The 14,492-nt window shown below is 36.9% G+C and overlaps 1 pseudogene; it reads left to right on the top strand.

Annotated features, from left to right (window-relative positions):
- The first annotated feature begins 1,051 nt into the window (after window positions 1–1,051).
- Window positions 1,052–2,911, top strand: LOC127683756 (NADH dehydrogenase [ubiquinone] flavoprotein 2, mitochondrial-like; annotated as a pseudogene).
- Window positions 2,912–14,492: the final 11,581 nt, after the last annotated feature.

Here is a 14,492-nt window from a genome sequence, read left to right as displayed (position 1 = left end):
TGAATTTCTTTAAGTATGTCCTTCATGTGTTCCTGTACTAGCATCATGACCAGTGATTTTAAATCCAAATCTTGTTTTTCTGGTGTGTTGGGGTATCCAGGACTTGCTAATGTTGGAGAATTGGGTTCAGATGCTGCCATAATGCCTTGGTTTCTGTTACTAATGTTCCTATGTTTGCCTTTAGCCATCTGGTTCTCCCAGGAGTTAGATGGTCTTAAGCACTGGCTGGTGCTTCAACCTACTGAGGATCTTTAAGGTTATCTCTGCAACACTGGATAACTGGGTTTCTTCTGGCACAGATTACTGATATGCTGGCTTCCTCTTTTGTGCCTTTGGAGCCCTTCTCAGTCTTGCCTCAAGCAATGTTATACTTAGGTTGTCAAGGTCAACCAGGTGTTTTCTGTCTGCTCTATTATGGAGGGAAGAAGTTGTGGTGGGGGTCACTCCCTCTGTTGATTCTCACATAGGACACAGATCCTGTGATGGACTGGCTTGCAGATGAACCGCCTATGTGCTCAGTTCCTGAGTGCAGGCAGAACCCTGGTGGTTTGCACCACCAGAAATCTAAAGCTCAGGGTGATAGAGAACCTAGTGATACTTTTGTATGGCCGCGGGGCTTCTCTCCTTCCACAGCTCCCTGAGCAGGACATGGGCCCCAAGCCTGGCGGGCTGGCAGACAAGACCCGCCTATGTGCTCAGTTCCTGAGGGCAGGCAGACCCCTGGCGGTTTGCACCACCAGAAATCTAAAGCTCAGGGTGATACAGTACCTAGTGATCCTTTTCTGTCCCTGTAGACAGCAAATATGTCCGTGGGGCTTCTCTCCTTCCACCTACCAGAAACATTTTAAATAAATACTATACCATGTTCAAATGATATGAATATATTCCAGGATAATAAAAGAAGTTGAATAATGTTCATAGTGCTTAACATTGAAATGTGTTCAACCCAAGTTATAAAGCCTTTAGAGGAGTATCATGGAAGGGCAAGTGTTCTATCACTTTTAGGTAGTCAGCTGATTGCATTCAAGTACAACATTGACAATTTAGAATAATGTTTATAAGGTATATGATTCATGCATGGCTGGGGATATTCAAACTCTCCAGGTATTTTATATGTATCATAATTTCAATAAAAATGTGAAGAGAGGAGATAACTCTTCATTTTCTATATATGAAAGCCAAAGAATATTCTAGTACTTTCTAAAGAAACATCACAAATAATCCTGTGAATGATAGATGTGAATATCTAGATCACTTTCATTAAAGTAAGGATTATAGAAAATAAATGATCAATCTAATTTTGAAATACAGCTATTAGTCTAAAATACTTTATGTTAAAATAACATAGTACTTTAAATGGCAATGAATATTTTATCAATAAGTGATAGTTTTTAATGCTAATTCTTCATAAAACTTACTACAAACATAAAACACACTGGAATTCATGATAACCTTTCTAATATATATATATATACATATATATATATGTATATATATATATATTCCAAAACTTAAAATTATATATATATATATATATATATATATATATATATATATATAAATGTATGTTATAGAACCTAAATTTAATTAGCATTGCATTTGCTTTAAAATTCCAGGCTTAACAACATCATAAATGGAAATAAAGTTATATTATTATTAATTTGCATCTATACAATTTAGCTAAACTCAAAATTTATCTAATTGTACAATAGCATTTTTAGAAAATTATACTCTTATTTTAAATAAGATGATACTTTCAATTGTGAGCATAAAATTAATAATTCTTTTAAAAACAACGGAAATATTTGTTTTGCAATATAGCTAGAGATATAATTTTTTTAAAAATCTCAAAGAGAGTAAGATTATACAAGCAATACAATCTTCAAAGCTAGATAGAAGACAAATTATATAGATTTTTAATGCATTTCCACATATATTTTGAAAGTGGTTAATGGATTCTCTTGTAAAATTTGTAAAAACTATAACTGAAATGATAAAAACAAATTTACTTGTTTATTAATCTAGCCAGACACTATTTCACTGTCAAATATCCTCTTTACATTCTGAACCATCCTAGAGCAGCCACGATAAGAGAATGTTGTGGTTGACCATGTTCTGAAGACATGCAAGGAATTTATATAAATGCAAAATGGTGCTGGGAGAGCCTTATTTGTCCATCGAGATACTCCTGAGAATTACACAGATACTCCATCTGATTCCACTCCAGAAAAGTACAAGATAATGAAGGAAATAATAAAAACTGCCCAGATGGGCATAAAGCAGCTGCTGTGCAGAGTAGATAGCTACCCAGCTCTGCTATGAACAAGGTAGCAGAAGTTTTAGAAGTACCTCCAATGAAAAACATATAAAGTAGGTACTTTTTATACAATGTGTAATCAAAAGCCAGTTTCAAGTCTGTGCTGTTATCCTTGCATGCTTGAGAGTCTGAGAGCTACTGGGGACCCTTCAACAAAAGCATAGAACAAAGGATGGAGTGACACACCTGAAAAACTATTCACTGTTATAGAAGGTGAATGCTTATGGGCCTGTAAATGCACCAATGATTCAAATAAATGACAACTACTATGAGGATCCAACATCCAAGGTTATTGAAGATATTACTAATGAACTCAGAGCTGGGAATGTTCCAAAGTCTGAGCCAAGAAGCGTCTGCTTCTATTGTGAGCCATCCAGAGGCCTTCGTTCTTTGACTGAACCAACCAAACAACCTAGGTTTGTTGTAGAAGAAAGGCTTAAACGTATATTCACTGGTAGAGATGTCACTGGAGAAATAAAATATGAACTTATCTACATTTTAAACAATCCTCTTTATTTTCCCAGTACCTCCAGTTATGCATTTTGCATGGTGAATTCGTTTCCTTTAATAATTGGTTTTCATGATCTGCTATGATAGAGTATTATCACCAATTGGTGCTTAAAAGTAAGAGTAGTGAAAGCCATTACAGAGTCAGGGCATTAGTGCTTCACTGATAGACTATAACAGAAAGACCCTGATGGCAGATAAAAAAAAAATCTAGCTTTTATTTCATTTTATTAAGTTAAGAGCCACTGAATTTAAAATGGGAAAAAAGCCAGCAACATATTACTCATTATAGCTCAAATAAATTAAAGTGCTAATTTCATATTTCTCTAATCACATATTCATTCAAGATTGTTCTCATTTGCTGCCTTCCAAGACTGGCATATATAATTTCACTATGCATCAGAAATATAGAAGGCTTTTACAAAATATCCACTCACATTGTAAATGAATCTATAAAATAATAATATCCAGTTTCCTGAAATGCTTAGACTATAAAGCAAAAATTTTAGATGGTAAAACTTATAAAATTAGGTCTTAAATTGAAATGAGAATATGGAACATTGCACAAGGGCATCTTCCTATAGTAACAATGAATTTGAGCTGTGTGATAAGATCCAGGAGTGGTATGGTAATTCTGACAATAAAAAAGTAGATTAAAGTCCAGTCCATGTTGCTAACAATTGTGAGTGAGGCCAGAAAAGAAATGTAGAAGTGTTCAGACTACCAGAGGAAGTGTTCTCTTCAGTGTTCTAGCTCTGTGAAGAAAAACATTCCATTGGGATTTGCTTACAGTCCACTGTCATTATGACGGGCAGCATGGTGGCATGCAGGCACACGGGTGCTGGTGAAGTCACTGAGGGCTCTACTACTGGATGTGTAGGGACCAGGAAGAGTAAGACACTGACTCTGGCTGGACTTTTGAAACCCCAACAATGGCAGCCTTTCACCAATAAGGCCATATTTCCTCCAAAAAGGCCTCACCTACATGTATATGGCCATACCTTCTAATTTCTGTCAAGTAGCGCCATTCCTTTATGACCAAGCATTGAAATATATGAGCCTTTAGAGGCCATGCTTATTTAAACAACTGTGGAAAGAAAACTTAAAAATTAACTGAAGAATAATTGTTGCTTTGTTCATAGTTAAAATTATTTTCAGGACACCATGTAAATAATGAGAATTTTGCTTTATCCAAGTATAACTACTCTTGTCTGTAGTTACCATTAATAGAACTTTAAATAGTTTAATCTTTGGTATATATTCTTTAGTAATTTAAATATAAAAATAATTTTTTTAGGGATTAGGGATCAAATTACTTCAGAAACCTTAGGATTCTATCCATGATTTCACAATCTGTTATTTAAAATGTATGTATACTGATTGATTCACAGTCTCAGTAACTTCTGGCTTTCAGTGATTTTTGTGCATGTATAATTACATATTTTAAGAGGATATGTTAACCAGTAGCCAAATTCAGAAACCTTACGTAATCTAGAAAGAGGTTTTTCTTTTTTCTTTTTATACAAATATTAGTTTATTTCGTCATTTTAAACTGGGTATACTTATAAGCTACAGTTATTTAATATACAATCATTTGTTACTTTATAATGTTATCTTCTTGACTAATTATTCATACACTCATACATTTTATAATTGAATGAACTTTAGATATTATGTGGTATCAATACCTGAATTAAATCTAACTATTGAAAAAAAAGGGTCAAGAGGAGGATCTTTTGTGCTTAAAAATCTTTTATCAAATCTAAGTTTATCATTGGTGAAAATATTTTGGTAATGTTTGTTGTTATGGTGTTATAACAAACACTTAGAAATTTAATGAGTTTAAACAAGATCAATTTACTGTTGGGAAGTCCTAGAGGACAAGTATTTAAAGAATCTGAAATTTCAGCTTTTCTTTTAGAAATTTTAGGATTGATTTATTCCTCTTTTGTCAACTTTAAAAGTCTACTCTATCACTGGTCATACTGCAACTATCTATCACAGATTCACTTAACACAGGTCTGCTTTTGCAACTTTGGTTTTCTTGCCTTCTTGCTGCAAGGAACTTTGCAGTCTGGCCAAGAAGGCACATCCAGAATCATCTCCTAACTATAAAATATTTAGCAACATATGCAAGGGCTTTTAATTGGAAGGCATAGCAACTGGGTGGATGAAGATTGATTATCTCCAAGACCCCATTGTTCAACCTACCACAGTTAACTTACAGTGTCTATGAAACACAAATGATCATTTAGTTGTTCGCTGTTCTAAACATGTAGCTGTTCACTTCTAGATTTTTTTATTTTATCTGATATATACATCATTCAATAATTATGCCTTTTAAATTTTAAAAGGTCCAAAATTCTTAGGGTACCTTACAAATTTCTTCATTAACGCTGTGATCTCTAGCTGTCTAAAATTTGTGTCATCAGTTATCCATAATATTGTTAAGAAGTAACCCTAGCTTCCAGGCTAAAATTTACTTATCAGTGAATGTATACCATGTGTGCTTTTTTGTGACTGGGTTACCTCACAAAAGATATTTTCTAGTTCCATCCATTTGTTTAAGACTTTCATTAGTTCATTGTTAATTCATTAATAAGTGAGTAATACTCCATTGTATAAATGTACCATATTTTCTGCATCCAATCCTCTGTTGAGGGACATCTGGGTCCTTAGCCAAGAAGTTAGGAATACCCAAGATACAATTCACAGACCACAAGAAGCTCAAGAAGAAGGAAGACCCAAGTGTGAATACTTCAGTCCTTCTTAGACAGCAGATTAAAATACACATGGGAGGAGATATAGAGACAAAGGGTGGATCAGAGACTGAAGCAAAGGCCATCCAGACACTGCCCCACCTAGCGATCCATCCCATACACAGTTACCAAACCCAGACACTATTGTGGATGCCAATAGGTGCTTGCTGACAGGAACCTGATATAGCTGTCTCCTGAAAGATTCTGCCAGTGCCTGACAAATACTGAAGTCTACACTCACAGCCAACCAATGGACTGAGAACAGGATCCTCAATGGAGTAGCTAGAAAGAGGACACAAGGGGTTGAAGGGTTTTGCAGCCCCATAAGAGAAACAACAATAGGAACCAACTAGTATCCCCAGAGCTCCCAGGGACTAACCCACCAACGAAAGAGTACACATGGAGGGACCCATGGAGGGAACCCATGGCTCCAGCTGCATATGTAGCAGAGGATGGCCTTTTCAGACATCAGTGAAAGAATAGGCCCTTGGTCCTATGAAGGATTGATGCCCTGATGTAAGGAAATGCCAGGACAGGGAGTGGGTGGATTCGTGAAAAGGGAGAGGGAGGATGAGATAGGGGATTTTTGGAGGGGAAACGAGGAAAGACGTTAACATTCAAAATGTAAATAAAGAAAATATCTAATAAAATAAAAATAATAATAATAAAAAAGAATTAACCATTGCTAAGAACCGTAAGCTTTTATTTTGAACATCTAGATCTTTATATAAGTTATTTTCCATGCTGGAAGTTCTCTAGATTAAACTTTTCCAGTCCATAAAATTCTGTCATTCTTCCAGATGTCCAATGTTTACAATTATGTGTGCTCTACAACTTAGTAATTTCTTTATCTCAACTTTTGTAAGTAATTTGCACTCTAAAGTGAGTTCTTCAAGGTTAGTCTCAACATTCCAATCATCCTTCATATTGCTGTTTGAACAGGATTAGGCCCCATAGAGGCATGTGCTTGAAAATTTGGTCATCTTCAGGTAGATTGGTTTTGGGAAATCGGAGTACTTTAGGAGGAGGATTGTTGCTCAGAATAGTCATTGAATGTTGGTTGGTAGCCGGGGCTCTACTTCCTGTCCACATTCTGTTCCCAGGATAGAGAAAATGAGACATCCCTGCTGCACATTGCTGATGCCTTAAGTGGCAGGTATTTGAGGAAAGCTAAACACACACAGAGACACACATACACAGACACACACACACACACACACACACACAGAGAGAGAGAGAGAGAGAGAGAGAGAGAGAGAGAGAGAGAGAAACACAAACACCATCAGATGTACTTAATCCAGTCATTCATTTATTTATTTATTTATTTATTTATTTATTTATTTATTTATTGTTTCTAAATCCATCAACTACTTCAATCACTACCTCTAAATTTTCTTGCTTGTTGAAAACATTGTGATAGGATTTACCATAAAATATTTCTTGTGGTTAAGTATATCATTGCCTGATAACTGTGAAAAATAATGATCACAGGAGAAACATGTCAGTCATTGTCTTAAGTAAACCTGACAATCTTTAAACTAGTTCTAAATACAAAAACTCAAATTAAGACAGAAATGTTCCATGGCTGCATTCATTATCTGCCTAGAACTCAAAACAGCTCAGCATACTAAAAGTCAATAAATATTCTTAAACTCTACACAGACTTAAACCTACAGCATATATTTTCCAGTCAGTTTCTCCTACTCTGTCATCATGCCTTAGAACCCAACTCTACTCTAGAGCTGACACTGAATTCCTTTAGGTTTCTCCAATTTATTATAGCAAAAGGGAAAGATTCTCTCACACATACCACACACACACACACACACACACACACACACACACACACACACACACATAAACAACACACACACACATACACACACATAGACAACACACACACACATAGACAACACACACACACACACAAACACACACACGTACACACACACACACCACTATCAGATATAAATACTTAAATTAAGTTTTGTCTATATTGTCCTGTGGGGATGATATTTTTTTAAATTTTTTTATTACTTTTAACTTTTTAAAAATTCCAGTTGTTGCCCTATTACAGGTCCACCCTTCCACAGTTCCTCATCCCATTCTTCCCCCTGTCTCCAAGAGGATGTACATACTCCCCCACCATGCCTTCCCACTCCCTGGGTCCTCAAGTCTCTCTAGGGACAGGCCTGTCTTCTCTCACTGCTGTATATGTGTCCGGGGCCTCAGACCAGCTAGTGTATGCTGCCTGGTTTGTGGCTCGTGGGTCCAAGTCAGTTGCGACTGCTGGGCTTCCTATCATGTCACCCTCCTCCTTAGTTTCTTCTAACCTTTCCATAATTCAACCACAGGAGTCCCCAACTTCACTCCAGTGGTTGGGTATAAGTATCTGCATCTGTCATAGGCAGCTGTTTGCTGGGCCTCTTGGAGGACAGCCATGGTAGGCTCCTGTCTGCAAGCAGGATCCCAATTTGGGCCTGTCATTGAACCTCCTTTCTCTTAGGCTCTGCTCCATTTTTGTCCCTGCAGGTCTTTTGGACAGGAACAACTCTGGTTCAGAGTTTTTGACTGTGGCGTGGCAACCTCATTCCTCCACTAGATACCCTGTCATCCTACTGGAGGTGGACTCTACAAATTCCTTCTTTCTATTGTTGAGCATTTCATCTAAAGTCCCTCCCTTTGAGTCCTGAGAGCCTTTCATCTCCCAGGTTTCTGGTACATTGTGAAGGGTCTGCCCCATCTCCTAACCTCCCAAGGTTGCATATAGCCATTCACTCTGCTGGCCCTCAGGGGTTCTCTCTTGCCCCCCCATACCTGATCATGTTCCTCTTTTTCCCTCTCTGTCCCCTCTCCCATCCATTTGCCCACCTCCATCTGCTTCCTGTGATTGTTTTCTTCTTCCTCCCAAGTGGGAATGAAGTATGGTCACTTGTCACTTGGGCCTTTCGGCTTATTAACCCTCTTGAGTTCTGTGAGTTGTATCCTGGGTATTCTGTACTTTTTGCCTAATATCTACTTAGTAGTGAGTACATAACATATATGTCATTTTGGTCTGAGTTGCCTCACTTAGGTCTCTGTTTTCTAGTTCTATCCATTTGTCCGCAGAATTCATGATGTCCTCATTCTTAATAGCTGAATAGTATTTTGCTGTCTAAATAGAATGACATTTTCTATATCCATTCTTCCATTGTGGGACATCTTGGTTATTTCCAGCTTTTGGCTATCATATATAAGACCACTATGAATGTAATGGAACCTATGCTCCTGTGGTATTGTGGGGTATCTTTTGAATATATGCCCAAAATTAGTATAGATGGCTTTTCAGGTAGATCTATTTCCATTTTTCTGAGGAACTTCCAGATTGATTTCCAGATTGGTTGTACCAGTTTGCAATCCCACCAGTAGTGGAGGAGTGATCCTCATTGTACACATCCTTGCTAACATGTGATGTCACCTGAGTTTTTTTATTTTAGGCATTCTGATTGGTGTAAGGTAGAATCTCAGTGAGGTTTGATTTGTATTCTCTGATAACTAAGGCCTTTGAATGCTCCTTTAAATGCTTCTCAGCCAATTGAAATGTTTCTGTTGTGAATTATTTGTTTATATCTATATACCATTTTTGATCGGGTTGCTTGGTTTGTTTGGAGATTACCTTCCTGAGTTCTTACATATTTTAGTGATTAGCACTCTATCAGCTATGGGGTTATTGAAGATTTTTCCAAACTGTAGGTTGCTATGTCCTTTGCCTTACAGAAGCTTTTCAACTTCATGAAGTCCAATTTATCAATTCTTGAGCTTAGAGCATGAGCCACTTTCTCTTCTATTAGATTCAATGTCTTTGGTTTTGTTTTGAGGTTCTAGATGCACTTGGACTTGAGCTTTGTGTAAGGTGACAAATATGGGTATATTTTCATTTTTCTACCTACAAACTAGAGTTACACTAACACCATTTTGAAGATGCCTTTTCCCCATTGTATGTTTTTGGCTTCTTTGTTAAAGATCAAGTGTGTTTATTTATGGGTCTTCAATTCTATTCCATTGATTGACCTGTAGGCCTATGTACCAATATCATGCACTTTTTATCACTTCATCTTTGGTACATTTTAGGGTATAAGACTGTGAGTCCCCTAGAAATGTTTTTATTGTTAAGAATTGTTTTTACTATCGAATTTTTTGTTTGTTTGTTTGCTTTTTCAGCGTGAAATTGAGAATTGCTCTTTCCATGTCTGCGAAGAAATGTCTTGGGATTTGGATGGGGATTTCATTGATTCTGTAGATTGCTTTTGGTAAGATGTTCATTTTTACTATGTTAATCCTACCAATCCATGAACATGGGAAATCTATTTTCTAAGGGCTTCCTGGATTTTTTTTCATGAAAAACTTGACATTCTTGTCAGACAGATCTTTCATTAGTATCATTTGAGTTACAGCAAGATATTTTATATTATTTGCGACTACTGTGAAGGGTTTTGTTTTCCTATTCTCTTTCTTATCCTGGTCATCATTTGTAAAATGTAAGGCTACTGGTTTTGTTTGAGTTTATTGTATATCCAACCACTGCCACACCCCAGCTGGGTATGGGGTCCCTGGGATGTGGGTTCTAGAGGCCAAGTGGGTAAGGATTCAGAGGTGACAAACAGAAGTAAACACAGAGGAAGTTTGAATCTATTAGCTCTGGTTTACAGTCATTAAAAACTGTTGGTTGGTTACATTGGATCATCATTATCACCATGGCAAGCCAGTTTGCTGAAGTTGTTTGTCAGTTGTAGAAATTCTCTGGTAGAATTTTTGGGATCGCTTATGTACATTATAATATCATCTGCAGAGAGTGCTATCTTGACTTCTTCTTTGAGAATTTTTATCTGCTTCATTTCCTTTTGTTGCCTTAGCTACAACTTCAAGTACTATGTTGAGTAGATTTGGGGAAAATGGATAGCCTTGTCTTGTCCCTGATTTTAGTGCAATTATTTCAAGTATCTCTGCATTTAATTTGATATTGTTTATTGGTTTGCTGTATATTGTTTTTTATTATGTTTAGGTATGGGAATTGAATTCCTGATCAATACCTTTATTTTTTTTTATTCTTTAATCCACTGTTATAGTTAATTTTCATCCCCCTCCAGGTAACTCTCCAACCGCATTCCCCATGCCATACCTCTTCCTCCAATCTCCAAAAGTATGTCCGCACTCTCCTACCCCACCCACCAGACCTCCCCACTCTCTGGGGCTTCAAACTCTGGAGGCCTAGATGCATCTTTTCTCACTGTAGATAGACCAGGCAGCCCTCTGTTTTATATGTGTCAGGAGCCTCATATCAGCTGGTGTATGCTGCCTCCTTAGTGGCTCAGTGTCTGAGAGATCTCAAAGGTCCAGGTCATTTAAGACTGCTAGTCTTCTCCTGAGGCTGCCTTCCTCCTCAGCTTCTTCCAGCTTTTCACCAATTCAGCCACAGGGGTCCCCAGCTTGGTGCAGTGCTAGTATCTGCATCTGACTATTTCAGCTGCTTGTTGGGCCTCTCAGAGAGCAGCCAGAGAGTCCTGCCTTCATGTACACCACAGCATCAGAAATTGTGTCAGGTCCCTGGGCTTCCCCTTAAACTGCACTCCATTTAGGGTATGTCACTGGACTTCCTATCTTTCAGTCTGCTCTCCGATTTTGTCCCAGCTGTTCCTTTAGACAAGAACAATTCTGAGTCAGAGCTTTTGACTGTGGGATGGCAATCCCATCTCTCCACTTGATGTTCTGTCCCTCCACTAGAGGTGAACTCTACAAGTTCTCCCTCCCCACTGTGAATACTTCATTCAAGGTCCCTCTATTTGATACCTGAGAGTGTCTTGCCTCCCAGGACATCTGCCACCCCCCCCCACACACACCTACTTCCTTTCTAGGTTGCCTGCTTCCATTCTTTCTGCTGATCCTCAGGGCTTCTGTCATGTTCACCCCTACCCCCAATACCGGATCCTGTTCCCCTCTTTCCCTCTTTTTCTGATCTCCCACATAGGTCTCTCCCACTAGACCTCCCCACTCTCTGGGGCCTCAAATTCTGTCCTCTGATTTCTTGTCCCTCCCAAGTGAGATTGAGGCATCCTCACTTGGGCCCTTCAGCTTGTCAACTTCTTTGAGTTCTGTGGATTATATCTTGGGTTTTCTGTACTTTTTTTTTTTTTTTTAGCTAATATCCTCTTATTAGCATTGGATACAAAGTATTGGAGACAAAGTATTGATGTGTTTCTTAAATACTTTTAACATGAAGGGGTGTTGTATTTTGTCAAATGCTTTTTCTGCATCTTTTGAGATGATCTTGTGATTTTTTTTCTTTTAGTTTACTTATACAGTGGATTATATTAATGAATTTTCACATATTGAACCAACCTTGTATCCCTGAGATGAAGCCTTCTGACCATGGTAAATGATGGTTCTGATGTGTTCTTGGATTCAGTTTGCTTGAATTTTATTGAATATTTTTATGAGTATTCATAAGTGACATTGTTCTGAAAAATATTTTTAGGGGGTGGTCTTTGTGTGATTTAGCTATCATACTAATTGTGGCTTAATAGAGTAAAGTAGTGTTCTTTTCTATTTCTCTTTGGAATATTTTGAGAAATGTTGGTATTAGCTCCTCTTTGAAGGTCTGGTAGAATTCTACACTAAAGTCAAATGCTCCTAAGCATTGTTGGTTGGGAAGTTATAATGACTTTTTCTATTTCCTTAGGGGATATGGGACTGCTTAGATAGTTTACTTGCTCTTGAATTAACTTTAGTTCATGGTTTCCATCTAGAAAATCATCCATTTCATCTAGATTTTCTAGTTTTGTTCAATATAGGCATTTGTAGGTAGATCTGATGATTTTTATGAGTTTCCTCTGTTTCTGTTGTTATGTCTTCCTTTTCAGTATTTGATTTTGTTAATTTAGTGTCTCTTGGCACTTTAGTTAGTTTGGCTAGGGGTTTATCAATCTTGTTGATTTTATTAAAGAACCATTTTTTGGTTTTGCTGATTCTTTGTATCATTCCATTTTTATCTATTTGGCTGATTTAGGCCCTTAATTTGACTATTTCCTGTCTTGTCCTTCTCTTTGGTGTGTTTGCTTCTTTTTGTTCTAGAGCTCTCAGGTATGCTGTTAAGTTGCTAGTTTAAGATCTCTCCAGTTCCTTTACAGGGACGCTTATGAATTTTCCTCTTTCCACTGCTTTCATTGTGCCCCATAAGTTTGCATTTGCTGTGCCATCATTTTCTTTGTATTCCAAGAATTCTTTAATTTCATCCTTTCTTTCTTCCCTTACCAAGTTATCATTAAGTAGAGAGTTCTACAGTTTCCAAAGGTATGCGAGGTTTCTGTTATTTTCTTTGTTATTGAAGACTAGTCTTAGTCTGTGATAATCTGATAGGATGCATGGGGTTATTTAGATCTTCTTGTATCTGTTAAGGTTTGTTTTGTGGTCAGTTTTCAAGAAGATAACATGAAGTGCTGTGAGGAAAGTGTATTCTTTTGCTTTAGGATGAAATTTTACATATATATCTGGTTCATAAGCTCTATTGTTTTCACTTTGTCTATGATACATTTCTGTTTCAATGACTACTCTATTGGTGAGAGTGGGGTGTTGAAATCTCTCACTAACACTGTGTGGTATTCAATGTGGGTTTTAAGCTTTAGTAAGGTTACTTTTATGAATGTGAATGTGCTTGCATTTGTGGCATAGATGTTCAGAATTGATAATCTCTCGTGGTGGATTTTTCCTTTGATGAATATAAAGTGTCCTTCTCCGTCTCGCTCAATAATTTTGATTGAAATTATTATTGGATATTAGAATGGCAACTCCTGCTTGTTTCTTGGGGCCATTTTCTTGGAAGACATTTTTCCAAACTTTTACTCTGAGGTAGTGTCCATCTATGTCATTGAGTGCTTCTTATATACAGCAAAACACTGTAACCAGTTTGCATATCTAGTCTGCTAGAATGTGTCTTTTTATTGGTAAATTGAGTCTGTTGATATTAAGAAATATTAAAGATGATGATTCTCACTTACTGTTATGTTTGTTTTTGTAGGTGGACTTATATAGATGTGATTCTCTCTCTTTCGTTTTGTGGTAAGATGATTAATTTCTTGTTTTTTCTTTGGTGTAGAAATTCATTGCTTTGAATTTTTCCTTCTAGAATCCTTTGTAGGGCTGGATTTGTAAATAGATATAGTTCAAAATTGGTTTTGTGGTTTTGTCACAAAATATTTTGTTATCTCCATGTATAATGGTTAAGATTTGCAGAGTACATTATAGACTCTTTCCAGGCTTTTTTGGTTTTTAGGGTCCGTGATGATTAGTCTGATATAATTCTTATAGGTCAGCCTTTAAATGTTACTTGGCATTTATTCTCTTACAGCTTTTAATAGTTTTTCTTTCTTCTATGCATTTAATGTTTTGATTACTATGTGAGAAGATGGTTTTCTTTTCTGGTCCCATTTATTTGGTGTTCTATAGGCTTCTTGTACATTTATGGCCATCTCTTTCTTTAGGTTGGAGAAGTTTTCATCTATGATATTACTAAAGATGTTTTCAGATGCTATGAGCTGGGAGTCTTTGTTCTCCTCTATTCCAATTATTCTTAGATTTGGTCTTTTCTTTGTGTATGGAATGTCATGGCTGTTTTGGGTTAAGAATCTTTTTTGTTTATATTTTGAATTTTCTCTGACAGTTGTCTTAATCCCTTCTAAGGTATCTTCTACACCTGAGATTCTCTCTTCTATATCTTGTATTCTGTTGATGCTTGTGTCTTTAGTTCCTGACTTCATTCATAGGTTTTCCATTTCCAGGATTTCCTCCATTTGTATTTTCTTTATTGTATTTACTTTCACTTTTAGGTCATGGACCACTTTATTCACTTCCTTCACCTGTTTGATTGTTTTCTCCTT

Source organism: Apodemus sylvaticus, chromosome 4 (genome assembly GCF_947179515.1).
Source record: "Apodemus sylvaticus chromosome 4, mApoSyl1.1, whole genome shotgun sequence".
In the NCBI taxonomy this organism is placed as follows: domain Eukaryota; kingdom Metazoa; phylum Chordata; class Mammalia; order Rodentia; family Muridae; genus Apodemus; species Apodemus sylvaticus.
This window is presented reverse-complemented; position numbering and strand designations above follow the sequence as displayed.